The sequence below is a fragment of the Sebastes umbrosus genome, chromosome 17 (genome assembly GCF_015220745.1).
Source record: "Sebastes umbrosus isolate fSebUmb1 chromosome 17, fSebUmb1.pri, whole genome shotgun sequence".
Classification (NCBI taxonomy): Eukaryota; Metazoa; Chordata; class Actinopteri; order Perciformes; family Sebastidae; genus Sebastes; species Sebastes umbrosus.
This window is the reverse complement of record NC_051285.1, coordinates 30,505,292-30,519,731: the sequence shown is the minus strand read 5'-3', so window position 1 is coordinate 30,519,731 and position 14,440 is coordinate 30,505,292. Positions and strand designations below refer to the sequence as shown.

The 14,440-nt window shown below is 37.4% G+C and overlaps 1 long non-coding RNA gene across 1 annotated transcript; it reads left to right on the top strand.

Annotated features, from left to right (window-relative positions):
• Positions 1-76: 76 nt before the first annotated feature.
• Positions 77-9,194, top strand: LOC119476167. The gene is made up of 3 exons (XR_005203954.1): positions 77-91; positions 5,440-5,442; positions 7,912-9,194. It is a non-coding gene; the product is annotated as an uncharacterized LOC119476167 (long non-coding RNA).
• The last annotated feature ends 5,246 nt before the right edge of the window (positions 9,195-14,440 follow it).

Sequence of the window (14,440 nt, the reverse complement as noted above, 5' to 3'; positions counted from 1 at the left end):
GGATCTGAGTAACAACAACCTGAAGGATTCAGGAGTGAAGCTCCTGTGTGGTTTTCTGGAGAGTCCCCACTGTAGACCTGGAGACTCTGAGGTCAGTTCACTGACTCTCTGTTACTGTTATAGATCTTATATGTTTAATTAACAATTGAACCTGATTATGTACAAACATAACTTACATCCATAAAGTTGTTAATGTCCTTTTCTTCATATTTTCATGTTTCTTGAACTAAATTCAGTCTGCAGTCACTAAAGACTTGTGTTTCTTAAAGAAAGTGTAGAAAAATGTCCACTGTTAGTTGTTAAAGTAAATTAATGTTTATCATTGTTGGTAAATGGTCACATCTGGATACAGAAGATCCTCTGAACTAATATTCAGGGTTCCTACGCAGTATGGAGAAGTATGGAATTTGATTTTAGAGAGATCAGCAGCTTGGTATTGATGTGTGTTGACATGGCATGGATTATAAAGTGATTTTTATCTTCATCATTTGTTCTTTATTCAGATTGGGGAGTCGGGGCGGTCCTGGGATCAGAGTCCTGGTGCTGGGGTTTGCTTTCAATAGGCCTTGCACCACATTACACCTTACCTCGTGTGTTTTTGGGCTCATCTCTTTCGTTGGCTTCAAATCCAAACTGTTGCCATGTTGCTGCAGTTTTAGTTTTCTTTGAGACCAGCTCTGCCATGTCTCGTCTCATCACCCCAAAAAACACATGAACTTCCTAGTAAACAAACCTCTTCTTGTTTATACACCAACATAACATCATAATATTACGTTAATCACGTTGTCATATTGCAAATACAGGCTGGATTTAGCACTGTGACTCTGTCGGCACAGGTTGTTGATGTCGGATACTTTTTAATTTGCCAGAACGTGTCATAATGACAAATGTCGGTTCTGCCGGTTAGCATAAAATCAAACCGGTTCAAGCTCGTACACCGGACAGGAGCGGCTAAACCGAAAATCAACCCAACTCTAGCATTAGCCACCGTAAACTACTGGTCATACGAGACAAAGACTGTCGTTGTAAAACCCCTGACTGTGTTGAATCGAGCAATGGTGCATTTTATTGCTCATGAAGTCAAGTTGTGTTCCATCATCGTGTTTTTAAGTCTTTCCTTTTATTCTGTTACTCACAGAAGGAAACTCAGGTGTTTCTCTCTCTTGTTGCTGTAGAGAAGAGTAGTAACAGGAAATACACAGCTTCCACCAATAACAGCCGTCTGATGAATAATATATCTAATTATATGAATGTTTAATTATGTACAGGTCTAATATTATTATGCGATTTGTTTCATTTCTCTACCGTTTGGCAGCAGTCACTGAATTTTCCCATTTATGGACGTGAACCTGACAGCAGCAGGTAGCTAGCAAAGAGAGGTCATCTTTATCAACTGTATTATTATTACTTATTCACTGAGTTTTAAAAATGCTTTTCTAATCAAGAAGGCCTCATGCTAACTTTGTGGAGACAGACCTGGGATCAGATCTCACTGACAGACTGGACATTATGGAAGCCTCAATGTAACTACATGTTCTCTCTCTTCATCTGCAAGATTAAAGAAAAACAAAGATTAAAAGTCTGCAGGTTTGAGAGAGAGTGATGAGAATTATTGTTTCATGTCAAACAGTGAGATAAGATTAGCTGAACCACTGATGTGAGGAGCAAATGTTAATCAAAGAAGTATATATCAAACTGTTTAGTCATCAAATGCATGAAGTAAATATAAACTGTCCTCTTTCATAATATCATATTTTGTAATCTTTGTGTCATCACAGACTTTCTGGCTGTGGACTCTCAGATACTCACTGTGAAGTTGTGGCCTCAGCTCTGAAGTCCAACCCCTCCCATCTGAGAGAGCTGGACCTGAGTCACAACAACCTGAAGGATTCAGGAGTGAAGCTGCTTTCTGCTGGACTGGAGAGTCCAAACTGTAGACTGGAGACTCTGAGGTCAGTTCACTGACTGTAGCTTATGTAGTTTGTAGACACACTCTCTCTGCACTGGCTCTGCTCCAGATGGCTCTAGAGAGGGACATTCACGTTTTCACGTCGGCCACCGTAGCTCTCCAACACGCTTGGCACACAGGAGAGGCTTCAGTTGGTTGTAATCTCCTCACCTCACCGCTAGATACCACCAGATCCTACACACTGGACCTTTAACCACAGACCTTATTTCAGGCATCTAACTAAAACCCATTAAAAAACCCATTGACCTCCAGACGAGGAAACAGGAAGTGCTAAAATGCTGACTCATTTCTGGGTTTTAGGACTCATTCCTGTAGCTCTCTATTTGAACATGTCTAAAGGTGCAGCACTCTTCAACAAACACGTATTGCACCAACTTAAAGGCACATAAGTGATGATTATGAACGACACCATCTAATCAGAGGTTTCTATGGTTCTAAGTTATTCCCACGTTCTTTTTGACAGCAGATCTAACTGTGCTCTGTTTTCATGTCAGCATTGTCTAATTATTTGAAGCAAAAACCAAATAAATATTCTGCATCAGAAACATCTTTGCAGGTTCATATTTGTTTCAATCTATCTGAATACAATACTCACATGTTCATATGTACATTCAAAGAGTTATTGATGTCTGTCATCATTCCTTCTGTCTGTGAAGCAATCCCCGTATAACCTGAGTGTTACGAGATGAGGACTAAATCCACAGTCTTGTTGTGTGTAAAATGACCTGTAACGTTGATCTTAAACTAATCGGAGGCTTCAGCAGTCTGAGTTAGATGTATTAGGGCTGGGTGAATTGGACAAAATCAAATATCACAATATTTTTTTGTGTAAATGACCAATAATAGAACAACTAGAACAGTCTGGTAAGTTCAGAAAATGACATCACTTTACTGTAATTTAGCCTTTAAAACCAGGAAGAGACAATACTTATGCCATATCACGCTATTACTAGGGCTGTCGATCCATTATAATATTCAATCGCGATTAATTGCAAATTAATCACACATTTTTTATCCGTCCAAAATGTACCTTAAAGGGAGAGCCAACAGGCAACAACATCTGTCAGTGTGTCAGTGTGCTGACTTGACTATGACTTGCCCCAAACTGCATGTGATGATCATAAAGTGGGCATGTCTCCAAAGGGGAGACTCGTGGGTACCCATAGAACCCATTTACATTCACTGATCTGGAGGTCAGAGGTCAAGGGACACCTTTGGAAATGGTCATGACAGTTTTCCTTCACTACAAGCTAGTCTGACATGGTTGGTACCGATGGATTCATCAGGTTCTCTAGTTTACTATGATACCAGTAGTAGTAGTAGTAGTAGTAGTAGTAGTAGTATGACCTGGTTGGTACTGATGGATTCATCAGGTTCTGTAGTTTCAGATGATACCAGTATCTTCACTCTAGCTTTAAAACTGAGCCGCTACAACCTCTGGAAGATCGATTGCGTTAATGCGTTAAAGAAAATGTTGGCGTTAAAACGATTAACTTTGACAACCCTAGATATTAGGATATCCTAAATCTAAGACGATATCTCGTCTCGTATCACGATATCGATATAATATGGATATATTGCCCAGCCTTAGTATGTATCCAGTCAGTATGTTGTGTTTGACAGTTTCCTTGTTGAGCTGCAGGAGGATTAGTAACTCAAAGAGGGAATTTGGTACTAAACAGTCTGTAACTTTGATTTGTCGGACTCAGACTGCTGAATCTTCATATTAGTTTCAGTTGAACTTCTGAAGTCATTTCTTACAGTGTAGTTGTGTTATGAAGGGACCACTTCACAGGAGGAATGATTACTGCCACCAATAACTCTTTTAATGTACATATGACATGTGGCTGTTGTTTACAGACACACTTGAACAAATGTGGACCTTTCCTGTAAATGACATAAACCTGCTAAGCTCCCAGATACAGTGAGAAGAAGGCCATGTAATAAATGAAGTAATGAAGTCCAACAAGTCTGATTTAATATTGATCCTCTAATTCCAGACTTGACAGAGATCAGCAGCTTGTTATTGATGTGTGTTGACATGAACAGCTGTATGAATGTTGTGGTGACATCTGGATGATGTCTGTAGAAGGCTGACATTATGATGATCCACAATAACACAATGACAAAGTCACTCTATTCATTTTAGGGAAAAGATCATTGATTAGGACATAGTGATGTTGAGCTACACATTTAAAACCTTCATATATCACAACTCTTGACTTCCATCATGTTTCTTTTTTCCAAGAAATGATAATAAAAATAGATCAATATGAAGAATAAATAAATAATCTCTATTTCAGCTATCAGACAATAATAAATATATTCACTATTTGTTTTTTTTCTATAAATGTTATAATGCCATATGATGCTTTTACTGACTGAAGAGTTTAAACTGAAGATGCTTTGATTTTATGACTCTACTATTCCTAAAATATATATATTGTAGATGTCTTATCTTAAATATCTTTTGTTCACATTTCCCCAAAATCCATCCTGACATATTTGACGTCTTTATAAACTTTGAGATGTTGAGTTGAATCTTGAATCAGTTTCTGTGGTTCTTATTTGTGTTTGGCTGCTCAACATGAGTTTGTATAGATGGATCCACTGGTGGAGCTGTCAGAGTTTAAGAGGTGAAGTCACTACGTCTTATTGAAGTAGCAGCACGTTGTCATTAATATTAATGAGAGCTCTGTTTCACTGTTTGTATTTGACAGTTTTTAACCTGCATCCTGTTGGCTTCAGGTGTTTGGAGTTTACATTTTCTAAACTTCTACGTTCTAAACCTTCTTCAGCTCTGAACACATTATTAAACATTGAATGATTTCAAGCAGGAACGTTGTCTTCTAAACTTACATCATTTATTCTTTATTCAGATTGAGTTTCTGCAGTTTGTCAGAGATCAGCTGTGCTTCTCTGGCCTCAGCTCTGAAGTCCAACCCCTCCCATCTGAGAGAGCTGAATCTGGATAACAACAAGCTGAAGGATTCAGGAGTGAAGCTCCTGTGTGGTTTTCTGGAGAGTCCACACTGTAGACTGGAGACTCTGGGGTCAGTTCACTGACTCTCTGTTACTGTTATAGATCTTATATGTTTAATTAACAATTGAACCTGATTTATGTACAAACATAACTTACATCCATAAAGTTGTTAATGTCCTTTTCTTCATATTTTCATGTTTCTTGAACTAAATTCAGTCTGCAGTCACTAAAGACTTGTGTTTCTTAAAGAAAGTGTAGAAAATGTCCACTGTTAGTTGTTAAGGTAAATGAATGTTTGTCATTGTTGGTAAATGGTCACATCTGGATACAGAAGATCCTCTGAACTAATATTCAGGGTTCCTACGCAGTATGGAGAAGTATGGAATTTGATTTTAGAGAGATCAGCAGCTTGGTATTGATGTGTGTTGACATGACATGACATGGATTATAAAGTGATTTTTATCTTCATCATTTTTTCTTTATTCAGATTGTGGGGCTGCAGTTTGTCAGAGATCAGCTGTGCTTCTCTGATCTCAGCTCTGAAGTCCAACCCCTCCCATCTGAGAGAGCTGGATCTGAGAGACAACAACCTGAAGGCTTCAGGAGTGAAGCAGCTGTCTGATCTGGTGAAGAGTCCACACTGTAGACTGGAGACTCTGAGGTCAGTAGAGGGTCGGAGTCGGTCCATGCTGGTTTCAGCAGTATTGTTGTGATGTGTTTCCTCCGTTAAGCTGTGAGAGGAGAACGGTGACACACACAGAGAGAGAGAACAGTCAGCCAATCAGATCAGCCAGAAGCTTGTTGTGATCATGTGTTAGAGTTGATGTGAAGAAGATGTTGTTGTTGTGTTCATGTCTCCAGGAAATAAAGCTGGATTACAGCTGACAGCATCACATCATGTATAGAGACAGTGGTCCTCATCCATCAAACTGTCGTACCATCAAATCTGATCAGAAAGTGTGTGTTCTCTCATTGAGAGATAGAACCATCATAGAACCATGGTTACATTTAGTAACCATGTGGTCTTTATACAGACCAGAACCTCTGCTGAAGTCCAGTAATCACAGCTGACGGTTTACTGTTCAGTCTGTGTATGAACATGTGGGACCTTTAAAGAGGACCTATCAGGCTGATGTTCAGCTTCATACTTGTATTTTAGGTTTCTACTAGAACATGTTAACATGCTTTAATGTTCAAAAATCACTTTACTTTTCTTCTCCCGGCTGTGCTGCAGCACCTCTTTACACCCTCTGTCTGAAACGCTCTGTTTGATCTCCTTGTCCAAAAAGACTCCATATTTAGTCGGGCTGTCAGAGTTAACGCAATAATAACCCGTTAACGCAAGTTTGTTTTAACGCCACTAATTACTTTAACGCATTAACGCAACTTGTGATTTTTAGGTTGTAGCAGCTCAGTTTAAAAGCTAGAGTGAAGATACTGGTATCATCTGAAACTACAGAACCTGATGAATCCATCGGTACTGACCATTTCATACTACTACTACTACTACTACTACTACTACTACTACTACTATTACTACTACTACTACTACTACTACTACTACTACTACTACTGGTGTCAAAGTAAACTATAAACCTGATGAATCCATCGGTACCAACCATGTCAGACTAGCTAGTCATGAAGGAGGTTAAATAACGCTCCAAACTTACACTAAATGTTGGAGAGGAAAAATTGTCATGTCTATTTCCAAAGGGGTCCCTTGACCTCTGACCTCCAGATGTGTGAATGTAAATGGGTTCTATGGGTACCCACGAGTCTCCCCTTTACAGACATGCCCACTTTATGATAATCACATGCAGTTTGGGGCAAGTCATAGTCAAGTCAGCACACTGACACACTGACAGCTGTTGTTGCCTGTTGGGCTGCAGTTTGCCATGTTATGATTGGAGCATATTGTTTTATGCTAAATGCAGTACCTGTGAGGGTTCTGGATCAATATCTGTCATTGATTTGTGTTGTTCATTGATTTGCAATTATAAATATATAAATACATTTGCATAAAGCAGCATATTTGTCCACTCCCATGTTGATAAGAGGATTAAATACTTGACAGATCTCCCTTTAAAGTTCATTCAGAACAGATAAAAAATGTGTGATTCATTTGTAATTAATCGTGATTAAATATTTTAATGGATTGACAGCCCTAGTAATATCGTGATATGGCATAAGTGTTGTCTCTTCCTGGTTTTAAAGGCTAAATTACAGTAAAGTTATGTCATTTTCTGAACTTACCAGACTGTTCTAGCTGTTCTATTATTGGTCATTTACACAAAGAAATATTGTGATATTTGATTTTGTCCAAGTCACCCAGCCCTAACACATCTAACTCAGACTGCTGAAGCCTCCGATTAGTTTAAGATCAACGTTACAGGTCATTTTACACACAACAAGACTGTGGATTTAGTCCTCATCTCGTATGCGTCCTTCCTGCATTTGGCAGTTTAAACTGTGTTAATTCTAGTCTGGATTATGTGTTTAACTTGTCTAGTATGCGTTTGTAAAGTGTGCCGCTCTGCTGACCGTAGACTGGTCCATGTCTCTGATTGGTCATGTGCTACAAACCCCGCCCCTTCTATGTGAACGCGCTCACAGCCAGACTGAGAAACCCTGGGTTGACTTACCGAGTTGATCAGAACTGTCGTAGGACCGCTTAGCGGGATCTTGGTTGAGGGGTTAGTTAAACCAGATAAGGAGAAGATACCCTGGGTGTGTTGGACTGGCTTCGTAGTACAGGCCTCTGGTCTGTGAGCTCTGAGCTCAGTGTGTTCACTCCAATACGTTAACATGAGAGCTGAAAGGAAGCTGGCTACGCTGCACAGACTGAAGTCCCTCTGCTCTTTATACTGGATGCTGACTGACAGCTGATGAAGGGAGTCTCTGTAAACACTGATTGATGACTTCTGGTGTCTTCTTCTTCTCTCATCAGATGGAAGAGTAGGTGGAAATGATCTCTAACCACCATCATCCCTGTGTGTTCCTCTGGACCTGACAGAGTATCATCAGTGTATCTGTCCTTCTGCACAGTCTCTGCAGACACACTGAGACTCCTCCACTCCTTCTGCTCCACACTCCACCACCTCCTCCACCTGGACCTGGGTTTCACTTTGTCTTTATTCATTCATATATTCTGAACCCAAAGTGCCTCTGCAGATTAGTTCTAGGCATACAGAGCATAAGAGTAAAAATAAGGGAATAGTGATAATAGTGTTAATAGTGCTAATAGTGATAATAGTGCTAATAGTGATAATAGTGATAGTAGTGCTTTAGGGGTTCTCTGTAAGGTTCAGGTCCTCAACTAACATTGAAAGCTTCATAGCATCTTTTTCTTCATATGTTTCAGAGATGAAAAGTAAAGACACAGCTCCTGATGGAAAACATAGAAATGTGGTCTTGATTTCAGGAATCTATTTTTATGTATAAAAAGAATGATTATGGATTATTGATTGCCAGGTCATTCATGTACGGGATCTTTCACAATTGTACCAAATATAACATTTTCCTTTGTTAGAATAGAAAAAAATACAAATTTAGTGGACAACCAAAAATGCAAATCATCCCAGAGAGCATTAGCAAAATACATTCATAAAATAGATGTTCTGTAGTTTCAATGTGTTCATCACAGAACCAGCAGTTATTGTGATCAAAACCAAAACGGTTTCTTAAGAACTCAGCAGAGGGGGATATTATATATATTTCACTGAGAACCTTAAAGTGAACCTCCTTCACTTTTGGTGCAATAGGACATTTAAAGAATTTCGATCTCAGACTCTCAGCATCTTTTTTAGAGAAAATGTTTTAGAATTGAATTTCTGTTTGAAGAGAACGGATATAAGTCTTTAGTAAAGGTGACGTTAGGTAGTTTTAAGTTAATGAGGTTGTGACCATTCACCAAAAGTGAAGGGAGATTGGGGTTTACATTATCTTGAGATAAATGATATGCCATCACAATTACAGCTTGAGGGATTGCTTTGACAACATTGTTATACTGACCTCTGTCAACGAGGCTGAGTTTAGAACAAAAGTCCTCAAATGGTAGAATGTTTCCTGTATTGTCCAATAAATGCATCACAGATCATTTTCCTTTTCTAACCAATTTTGTAAAAATATGGATTTATTTTTAAGTAATACATTCCGGCAATTCCGTATTGGGGTTTTATGGGGACTATAATTATGCTTGTATATCATTTTCCAATAAAGTAAAACCTGTTGATGAAACAAGGATCATTTGACGGGGAGTTTTGTGAAGTCATAGTCGCATCTAAGAAGGAAGCCGATGCCTCCTAGTTTAGTAAAAAATTTCACTGGGCATATGAAACCAAAACCTTTTTTCATGTTTTAGAAATGATCTTAATAGTCTCATTAATGTATTCAATATCAATAGCCTTAAGTCCACCTTCCTCATATTCTTTAACCATAGTGCCTTTCTTAATATAGTGTGTTTTCCTTTTCCAGATATAACTGAAATTAGCTTGGTTTATGGCTTTTATTGCATTTTTGGGAAGTGATAAGGAGTAAGCTGGGTAGATGAATCGGGAAATGCACTCCATTTTTGTAAGAAGAATTCGGCCTATGATAGAGATGTCTCTTTGAGACCAGGAATTTAGATGAGATTTACATAATTTAAATATTACTTATATTACAGCAAGAAACATAATCAGATGTATTGTTAGAAGGTGGCTGCAGTAGAAGAAGAAAGTTTAAGTTAAATGACTGTGAAGTCAGACTAAATCGATTCATAATGCTGTCAGCGAAGCATTCAGACTGAAATAAACGACAATCACGTCTTTTATCAGTTTTATTCAGTCAAAATATTGACCCTCAGATACTGAGGTGAAAGTCTTAAAGTCACAGTCTGATCATCTGCTGTTCAATGTCATACTCTAATACACAGTCAGAGTACTAATACTACAGTGCAGAAATACTACAAGTCATGCTTTCCAGTAAAAGTACAGAAGTATTAGCATCAAAATCAAACCTAAAGTATGAAAAGTTCTGGCCCTCATTATGCAGATGTCAGAGTGATGTTCTTTATATGACCTTTCAACCAGAGTTACAGACGGCTCTACTGTAAAAACAAAGAATAAAAGTCAATAATAATCCCACAAACAAAAAGATATATAAAATAAGATAAAATCATTTAAACAATTCTAGCAAATACCCTCAGTTAAGAAATAAGATAAGATAAGAAACTACTTTATTTATCCTGATACAATGATCGTTTTTAGCTTGTGGGAATAATTATAAAAAAATAATAATAAAAAATAAAAGTAGTGTTATACTACTACTACAACTAATACTACGAATAATACTACTAATAATCTAATACTACTACTACTACTACTAATAATAATAATAATAATAAACAATAAAATATAATAAATAATTAAATTTAAAAGTGGTAAAGTTCTAGACTTTAGGGACTCCACACAACAAAAGTGTGAAAGTGCAAATTAAATAAAATAAGTATAAAAATATAATCAATAAAATAATGATAATAATAATAATAATAATAATAATAATAATAATAAATTAATAAAAATCAGATAAAGCAAAATATAAATAATAAATATAAACAGTAAAATATAAACAATAAAATAAAGATAAGAAATAATGAGATCTACTGTTAACCCTAACCCTAAACAGCTGTAGTTAGACACAATCATTATGATTAAAAAAGGGGAGTCTGAAGATGGGAACGAGTAAAGACGCCAGCAAGTTCAAGCCTCCGTCTCATCGTGTCCTTATTTCACATAATCAATAAGTATAAACGCACATTAAAGACCGCTCGGTTACACTTCATTATAAGTTTCAATCAAACATTAAGATATAAGTGGAAAACACTGTTCACAAAACATAATAGACATGACCACTGACTATTTGGCAGACGTTTTATTTAAATGGATTTTTGTTGTTAGTTTTTTCTTCTTCCTGTTCCTGTACAGTATATGGTCCTACCCCTTCTCCATAACTCCAACAATTAACTCCTGAGCTATCTCACCAGATATGTTGATGTATTGTTTCTTTTGTATTTGACTTGTTTATTTGAAGTAAGAGCTCAAAACTCATTGTGTCATATAAGGATCAAACACACAACCTCCAGTACTCCAACCGGATACTACGACCAGTTATCTACCACACTGAGCTATCTGAGCAGATACACTGATGCAGTGTTTGTTATTGTGTTTGACTTCTTTATTTGAAGTTAGCCCTCAAAACTCATTGTGTCATATAAGGATCAAACACACAACCTCCAGTACTCCAACCGGATACTACATCCAGTTATCTACCACACTGAGCTATCTCACCAGATATGTTGATGTATTGTTTCGTTTTGTATTTGACTTCTTTATTTGAAGTAAGAGCTCAAAACTCATTGTGTCATATAAGGATCAAACTCACAACTGCCAATATTCCAACCAGATATCTACCAGCCTGAGCTATTTCAAAAGTCATAATATAGCATGTAAAAAAAAAATTCCAAAAAAGTAATGTCGAAAGATGTCATGAAAAAAAGTCAGAGTATCTTTCATGACGAAAAAAGGTCATGAAAGAAAGTTGAAAAATCGACCGAAAAAAAAGTCATAGTATCATCATCCGAGCTGCCAGGAGAATATCACAAGAACTTCTGCCTATAGACAGGAAATAATGCTTCCAGAATCAAACATACATCCAGTTATACGAATGACCATATTAACGTTAAAAAACTTTCATAGTGTGTGAGAAAATAATCATTTATAAAATGTCGAAAAATTTCATGAAAAAAAGTCATAATATAGTATGTTAAAAAATTTCATGAAAAAAAGTCATAGTCTGTCTATAATTCATCCCGATCAGTCAGGGTTTTATCTCCAGGCGACAACTCTCTGGTAACCTACAGCTACGGTTCAGGAAGGGGCTACGGTGTATAAGGGATCTTTTTCAAAACGATAACTTAATGTCTTTTGAGCACATTGTTAGAGAACATGACATACCTAGTGTCTAGTCTTCCCATCTCGCCCAATAGATGTTTGGATTGAGGAATCTTTAGATTGTGGTCAGATATCTAGATTGTTCAGTGAAATTCAAAGGGTGGCATCGCCTTCACTGAACCATCTCAGGGAACAATGGGGTAAAGACTTTAGAGCTGATTTTTCAGATAAAGTTTGGCGGTTTGCAATTGAATGGATCCATTCACCATCCATCTGTATAAGACATGGATTATTACAATTTAAGATAATTCACAGACTCCACTTCTCAAAAAGCAAACTCGCAAAGATGTTCCCAGGAACGGACCCAACTCGCTCCTGTTGCCATCAAGACAAAGCCACCCTTTATCACATGTTTTGGACTTTTGTAACTTTGAAACCTTTTCATATATCTTTGATAAAACAATACAGCCAGACCCGAAAATTGCGATATTTGGGGTAGCTCCTCCAGAAGTCTCACTGTCATTGGTTCAAGCTGATGCATTGGCTTTTCTTCACTACTAGCACAAAGGCTAATACTGTTACAGTGGAAATCCAACAAGCCACCATCGCACATCATTGTCTTCCACCTGTAAAACTGTAGAAAATAGAATGGAACCCTAAAAAAAAAAACCTGTGCTTAAACACTAGTGAAATGCAAGGAGTAATTTAGTCTGTGTAAACAGCTCTATTGATTAAAATGGAAGTGTATATGTTCCATCAGAAGTGTGTGTGAGACGACTGAAATGCTTCCTGTTTAGACACGTGGGCCTTTTCTGACACAGGCTAATGAGAATCCATCAGCAACATAGACCCCATGCCTCCTATAATTACTCTTGTTACGTAGCAGTGGGAGCTGTAGCTGCAAACTGAAACCATCACTCAATTAATCAATTAGTTGATTGTCAGAAAATTAATCTGCAACTACTTTGATAATCAATTACCGTAAAACTTCAACGGAAAGCCAAGCCCCAGTTCCTTTTACTCGCTGGGTGTGGCTACAGTTTTGACAAATAAAAGCAGGTCTCAATAAGGACACTGGGTACCTTTTGTCAATATGGACATGCTACAAACTGTTAGATTGGTTAGATTTTCCACAATTCAATTGTTGAGATCATTTAACAGTGACCATTTAACCATGAGCACCAAAGTTTAATTCTCTCAGATTTACATGGTCAATTTACATGGTAAACAAGAGAGACACAAAAAGTGGTGACTCCCTACCTTTGAAGTGGTCATAAAGTGTGTGTGTGTGTGTGTGTGTGTGTGTGTGTGTCCATCCTCAAGAATCAAAATGTTCTTTCATAAAAAATAATCCAAATTGTGAATTTTGTCTATTGCTCTTTATTGCTCTAACTTTGTTTGTCAAACGAAGACCACAGTTTAACCCTCATTCTACCAAATGGGATCCACACAGACCCTTGAGGTTTACCTTTTGTCATATCTCATATGTCACATCTGTTTCTGTTTTAATTAGTGCTTTTTGAAAATACCAATGCATTGGGGTCCTGGGGGACCTCAATCAAAAGCACCCAATTGCAGCCTATGCAGTTTAAACAGATGAAAGAGATGAAATAGATGTTTAATTTAAAGTATCACACACTATCAGGGGAGCATTCTGTCAGTCATTTTTTTAAGGAGACAGAACAGATGCAGCTGACACACATTTCCTCATGTGCTTAGTCTTTTTTTGTTTGTTTTACACAATATGCAAATTAACTTTAACTTTCCTAAAATCTATATATGAATATGATTTTTTTCTTCAGATGACATTAATTACATGAGAAATAATTTACCATTTTGTTTTGATGGTTGTTTTTAGCAGTAGTTTATTCTTGGGGTCCCAGGTCCCCAGTCGGTAGTCCTTGCATGTTAAATAGGTTGGCAGGATGAGGGTTAACTGACGTAAACAATATTTTCTCTTCCTCCTGCACCCTGTTGTTGCTTGTTTTCGTTACCTTGCTGGCCCAATCTTTTTCTTTGTATTAGTTATATAGGTTTAGGTTTAGCTTAATAGGCTCGTCACTGATGGGCAGGTGGATTTTAACAGGATAAAGAGAGGTGTTGTGTCAGTATGCCAGATGCCGTAAAATGAGTGACGTTAACTGTCTCAGAGCTAGATCAAATACATGATTTGTAATTGATATGTTATTCTGTATCCTTATTTTAATACATGTAACATAAACAATTTAGCTGAGCAAGAGTTTGGTGCTAAAGGAATTAAAGGTCTGTCCCATGGAGACGCCTGTCCCAAATATCCGCTGGTTGAGTTCAGTGATTGACAAGCAATTTGAATATGTCATCTTGACAAATGTCAACTTTGGGAAATTGTAATGGTATTTCGATTTTTTTACTGTTTTCTGTCACTTAATGGACCAAGTGATTGATGGATTAATCGAGAAAAAATTATCCAAAGATTAACAAATAATGAAACTAATTGTTAGTTGCAGCCCCATTTGAGACGGAACAATTGGTTGTCCAGATCCTCACTTAAACACAGAGTCCGCCTCCTCTCGTCCCACC